Source organism: Tursiops truncatus, chromosome 2 (assembly GCF_011762595.2).
Source record: "Tursiops truncatus isolate mTurTru1 chromosome 2, mTurTru1.mat.Y, whole genome shotgun sequence".
Taxonomy (NCBI): Eukaryota; Metazoa; Chordata; class Mammalia; order Artiodactyla; family Delphinidae; genus Tursiops; species Tursiops truncatus.
Genome location: NC_047035.1, coordinates 161,764,633 through 161,770,496, shown reverse-complemented (window position 1 = coordinate 161,770,496; position 5,864 = coordinate 161,764,633). Strand labels below are relative to the sequence as shown.

General features: G+C 42.9%; 1 pseudogene; it reads left to right on the top strand.

Annotated features, from left to right (window-relative positions):
- The first annotated feature begins 743 nt into the window (after window positions 1–743).
- On the top strand, window positions 744–1,362 carry LOC101328865 (large ribosomal subunit protein eL19-like; annotated as a pseudogene).
- Window positions 1,363–5,864: the final 4,502 nt, after the last annotated feature.

The following is a 5,864-nucleotide window of genomic DNA, read 5'->3' as shown; positions in this document are numbered from 1 at the left end:
TCCATTATGCATGACTCGCCATGGCCAAGGTGACTCCCTCTCCGTGGAGCTAAGTTGCTTCATCCCTTCATCGCTTTGTCATCCCAAGCCACAATCCTCGCTCCCCTAAATCCGTGTAAACCTCACTGAAATTATAGCTTTTTAAAAAAGCATTTGATTATTCCTTATTTTATCTTCATATTGTTTGTATTTATATTCATCCATCCTGCATACCTGACTAGATAATGAACTCCCTGGGGTGCTTCCAGAGCTTGGCATCCTCAGTGGCTACCGCGCTGCCCTGCAATTGTTCACGTTTATCCAAATTTATATTGGATCTGCATGCACTGGCTGTTACATTAGGCCTGAGGCTGGGGCTAGTGAACAAGGCATTCTCCACCGTCCTGGTAGTTACAGTTTATTAAAGAAGAAAAAAATAGGTCATTAAAGCTGCAGGATATAGATTAAAAGAAATTTGCAGTGCTCTGTGTGTGCATATTACCAGGTGACCAAATGTAGGCAGGATATTTTGGGAATGTTTCATGGGAAAGTGATACTTAAGCTGAGACCTCAAGGGTGAGCGGTAAGGGCTCAATAACTGATAATACCTCTTTAAAAACTAAACTACAGAACCAACTTTAAAGAGCAGATAAAAGATCACAGGGGGATTTAGAGATTCAGCCAATTTGGTTATGGCAACTTCAACTTACATGAAGGACAATTAGTAAAAGAAATGGCATTTTATTTGATTCCCAACTTATCTAAAATCTTCTTGCCTTTCACCACTGCGGCTGCAGCCATGAGTATGCTCAGGCTTCAGAAGAGGCTTGCCTCCAGTGTCCTCCCCTGTGGCAAAAAGAAGGTCTGGTTGGACCCCAATGAGACTAAGGAAATCACCAATGCCAACTCCCGTCAGCAGATCCGGAAACTGATCAAAGATGGGCTCATCATCAGGAAGTGTGATGGTCCATTCCCAGGCTCGATGCCGGAAAAACACCTTGGGCCAAAGGAAGGGCAGGCATATGGACATAGGTAAGCAAAAGGGTACTGCCAGTGCTCTAATGCCCTAAAAGGTAACCTGGCTGCTGGCTGCTCAGAAGATACCGTGAATCTAAGAAGATTGACCAGCACAGGTATCACAGCCTATACCTGAAAGTGAAGGGTAACGTGTTCAAAAACAAGTGGATTCTCATGGAACATATCCACAAGCTGAAGCCAGACAAGGCTTGCGAGAAGCTTCTGGTGGACCAGGCTGAGGCCCGCGGGTCTAAGACCAAGGAAGCCCGCAAGGACCATGAAGACCGGCTCCAGGCCAAGGAGGAAGAAATCATCAAGACTCTGTCCAAGAAGGAAGAGACGAAGAAATAAAGTTCTCCCTCTCTTCTCTGTACATAGTGGCCTCGGCGACCACTCATTCAATAAAAAACAAGCCTTTATCTGCCTTTAAAAAAAAAAATCTTCTCAAGAACAAAAGACAAATGGTCGGAGACCCCATGGCTAACCTCACAGTCGGGCAGTTGGAACCAGGCTGGCCTGTGATGAAGATAACTAACCAGCTGATGGTTAAAAGAGAGAACAGGTGATTCTTGGAGTCATCTGCTTTAAAACCAGTACTTTTCTCAATGTCCTTTGCTTTAGTAGTATTATATTCATGCCAAAGTGTTTGTGAATATTACGTGAATTAATCAACATAAAAGCCCTTTGAGAAATCAAGGTCTCCAGGGATAGAAGGTACTTTTACTTATCACCTTCCTTTGTGTGTTACAACAGGGGAGGCTTTTCTTTTACAGAGAATATTAAAGAACAATGATTAAGTATGTTCTTGGACACCATAAACGTATACAAATAAATGCCTACTGAAATTGTATGAAGGCTCATAAAGGTGTAAATAGGAAGAAAAGGCATTTGCAGAATCTTTCCCTATACCTGTGAGATACCCATCAGCACTGGTGGCAATGCTGTTCTCTTGGTGCTTATCAAAAGTGCATGGAAGATTGCAGGGTGAGCTTATGGGCAGACACTAATAGATGAAATGATGTGATCTCCTCAATCACCAGTTTGCCTCTTACAAAATTTCTGCAGTTAAAAATTTTGACTCAAGAAGGACACAAACTGAGTGACTGCTAGCAGGTCACTGAGCACCCTATCTGCACATTTATATACAGATAGATGTGGAAAGTAAGCTTTCCTAGGACTCAATGAAAAGCACATCAGAGAATGTTGTCATTGCCTCCTATTTTCTGAGCCGGTTATAAGACAGTGCTTATAAGGAACTTAAGAAAGGGAGAACCTTGTTTTCAAATGAGTTGGTATATGGAACTCTCATATAAAGACATAAAATTAAAGGTGATCTGATTGAAAGTGGCAATTAAAACCAACAGCTCTGCTTGGCCAGTATCTGTGATGATGTCCCGACTCTTAGAATCCCCTCCCAGCAAACCAGAACCTTCCTGGGATGGCTAAACCCAGGTCAGTCTATATCTTCCTGGAAGCCAGGGGATGTTGTAAAGCCTTGGGTTGCATGTCCATGGTCTATGTGGGATAAACTGAGGAAGTGCAGAAGGAAGCATTGTCTCAGGGCACAAAATTGGAGTAGTGGCTCCACCACAACTGTGCATCCAAAGGGGTCAAAGCTGATAGATAACAGGATTGCTTTTCATGGGAAGTGGACAGTGCTAAGTGGGGCACGTATACTCCCACTCAAACCAACAAGCAAGGTTTTTAAATCTGGAGCAAAATTGAATTATAATGTACTGAGATTTACAAGGGTATGTGTATGTCCATGTTCTCTTGTTAGACATCTGCAATAGCTTCATTTTGTATTTCAGCTTTTTATGTCATAGTATTCCCAGACATAGGATATGTGTTCAGAATTTAATATAAGGACATAAAAATGTATCAGAATTTAAAATTAGATTTTGCAGCAACATTTATCCAATGACTATGAAAAACTCAACATGGAAAAATAAAAGATAAAATTTTCATGTGTTAGGAATTTATTTTTAATGAGAAGCATTTTCTGTCTACTCAAATGAAGTAGTATAAATCAGCTGACCATAAATTATGAATGCCGATATTTGAAACATGCAAGTGTAAACTTAGGCCACTTGAGTAGGTGCTATCCTTTCATTATGCAAAATAAAACATAATCACAGCGGGGTATTGCAATGTGGGGAAAAAAAATCACTAACAATCATTTCCGTCTCTGCCATTCTAATCAGTTTGGAAATAGGGAACCAAGTTGACAATATTTTATTAGATTTTTCTGTCTATGGATGCCTCAGATGCTCATGACTCCCTCCCCGGAAATTAAAATTAAAATTAAAATTTTAGGGCAAAAAAGGAGAGTGTAGCGCTTTTCACTTACTGTGTTTTGTTTGTTTGTTTTGCGGCACGCGGGCCGCTCACCGTTGCGGCCTCTCCCGCTGCGGAGCACAGGCTCCGGACGCGCAGGCTCAGCGGCCATGGCTCACGGACCCAGCCGCTCCGCGGCATGCGGGATCTTCCCACACCGGGGCACGAACCCGCGTCCCCTGAATTGGCAGGCGGACTCTCAACCACTGCGCCACCAGGGAAGCCCTACAGGCATTTTTATATTTCAAAACCCAAGCCTCCCAGGAATCCTTACAGACCCATCCTGGTAACATTCGACACCTTCAGACATGGCTTAACTGCTCTCTGGAGGGCCTTCTGAATTTCAGGATCAGCTGCCCCTCTAGCCTTGTCTCCAGAGTAAACCTACACGGTATAGATCTGAACCTAACCCTTGGAGACTGACCTGGTACCCAGACCAGCCAAGCCACAGTCGAAAGCAGAGCTGCCCAGCCGAGCCCACCCTGGAGCCACAGAACCACAGCCGATCTGCAGATTTCAGAGCATGAGAATAACAGCATGTTGCTATAAGCCACTCTGTTTTTGGAGGGGTTGTTTTCCAGCCTTATTGTGGCAATAACTGGTCAATGGAGAACTTCAAAGCAGGTCTGAAGGAGAGAGCATCCAATTAAAAAGTACTTGGGTTCAAACATGTAGAAAATAGGTTGCAGTTAATCATTGAATAGGACTTCTGTCATCCCGATGGTGGTATTTAAAGCTAAAAAGGAATTCATCACAGGCATGTAACAGGACTTTGCTGCTCATAAAACAGAGGCTCCAGATTTTCATAGAAAAGCCATAGATGAAGTAACTAATGAAATCCATACTTAGGATAAGATGCAAATCTAACTCATTATGCTAGTCAGAGTTTGTATATTTTGTCTCTTTTAGAGGGAGAGGTTAATCCCAAATCCTGGCAGGATTATTAACATCCTATGTTCTGCCTGGGTTATTATTCTTCCTGTTCAGTTGGTAGAAAACGTATGGCTTTCACTGCTACACAAAGACATTTTACTGGTGAAATGAGAAATCGCAGACTATGCGTTACGGACTAAAAGGAAAAGAAAAGGCCAGAATCCTAGGTTGGTGCCCCATTTCTGCTGTTTCTAGGTTTGTGGCCTTGAACGAGGCACCCTATCCCTCTGCTCATTGTGCTTTTATGTCTAGGAGAGAAGTGATGCCTTCGCCTACATCACAGTGCTGCTGTGAGAACCCACGTGATGATGTTATGAAGTTGCTGAGAGCCAGACATGTCACTATGTGAAACTGATGTTAGGAGAAATGCATCATAACGCTGAAGGGAACTGGCTTTGAAGTTATACAGACTCGGGTTCAGACTCGAGCTCTGCCATTTCCTAGATGTGTGATCTCGAGAAGTTTATGTACCACCCTGAGCTTCAGATTTTCCTGGAAAAGCAGGATCACGTACAGCACCTGCTGTAGAGTTGTGAGTCCTCAACGAGATAAGGAATGTGAAACATTTAGCACAATGCTTAGCATAGAGCAGGGGCTTCCAGATATGGCAGATGGATGAACGACCAGGCGTTGTTTTCTCAGCACTTGTTGACGCAGTGGCAGCAGATACGGGCACTGAGCCTCTGCAGTCACACCGTCCTTTGTACCAGGGAGAAAGTCCAGAAGTTGGCGCATTATTTTGGCTCTTGGTTGCAGAGTTACTGAGGATCCGTTCTCCTTTCCCTCACTTCTGCTACTGACAGTGGACGCCGCTTTTCCAGACTAGAGTTTGTATCTTCTCTCATGTCTCCTCCACTGGCTCATTCTAGGGTGGTAACATCTGGATTAGACTGAGTCCAGGAAGATCAGCCTTGCCGCTCCCCTGATGACGGTCCTGGATCTAACCCTTCATAATTCATTACCCTACAATTTGGTATCTTAGTCTGCCAAGACGTAGTGATGGTTGATTCTTGTTACGGAAGACAAGTCACTAACTCTGTACCACGTTTTCAGGTTGTAAGATAAAGAAAAAAAATCATATTATTGATTGGTATATGAAAATAGAGAAAGCTCGTACTCCACAAATCCTGGAGGTCAGGGGACGTAGGTTTCCCTGTTCTCTGTCAATCAATATACATTTCCAGGAGGACTAGAGAATTTAAAAATTCACTTATAAATTCTAGCCACTTATTAAGCTAATGTGTTCACTTTATAAAGGAGCTGGCAACCTGTTAGATGTGAGGTAACCTTTACTTAGAACATTTAAAAATACTTAGTTTTATCTCCGTTAAACACCATTCCATTCCCATTGCAGAACATTTAGAAAAAGGAAGAAAAATTGGAAGAAGAATCGAAAGACACACATAGTCCTCCCACCCACACGTGACCACTCTTTACATTTTGCTGTATTTTCTTCCAGTCGTCTTTGCTGTGGACAGTTTTAACTAAATCATTTCCAAGTGAAATAGTTTCATGCTCTTCTGATCAAAGGCTGGATTTCAGTAAAGATAAGCCGGTGTCAAGAGCGAGGCCTCTTTCAGAGTCGCTGTGGTTACTCA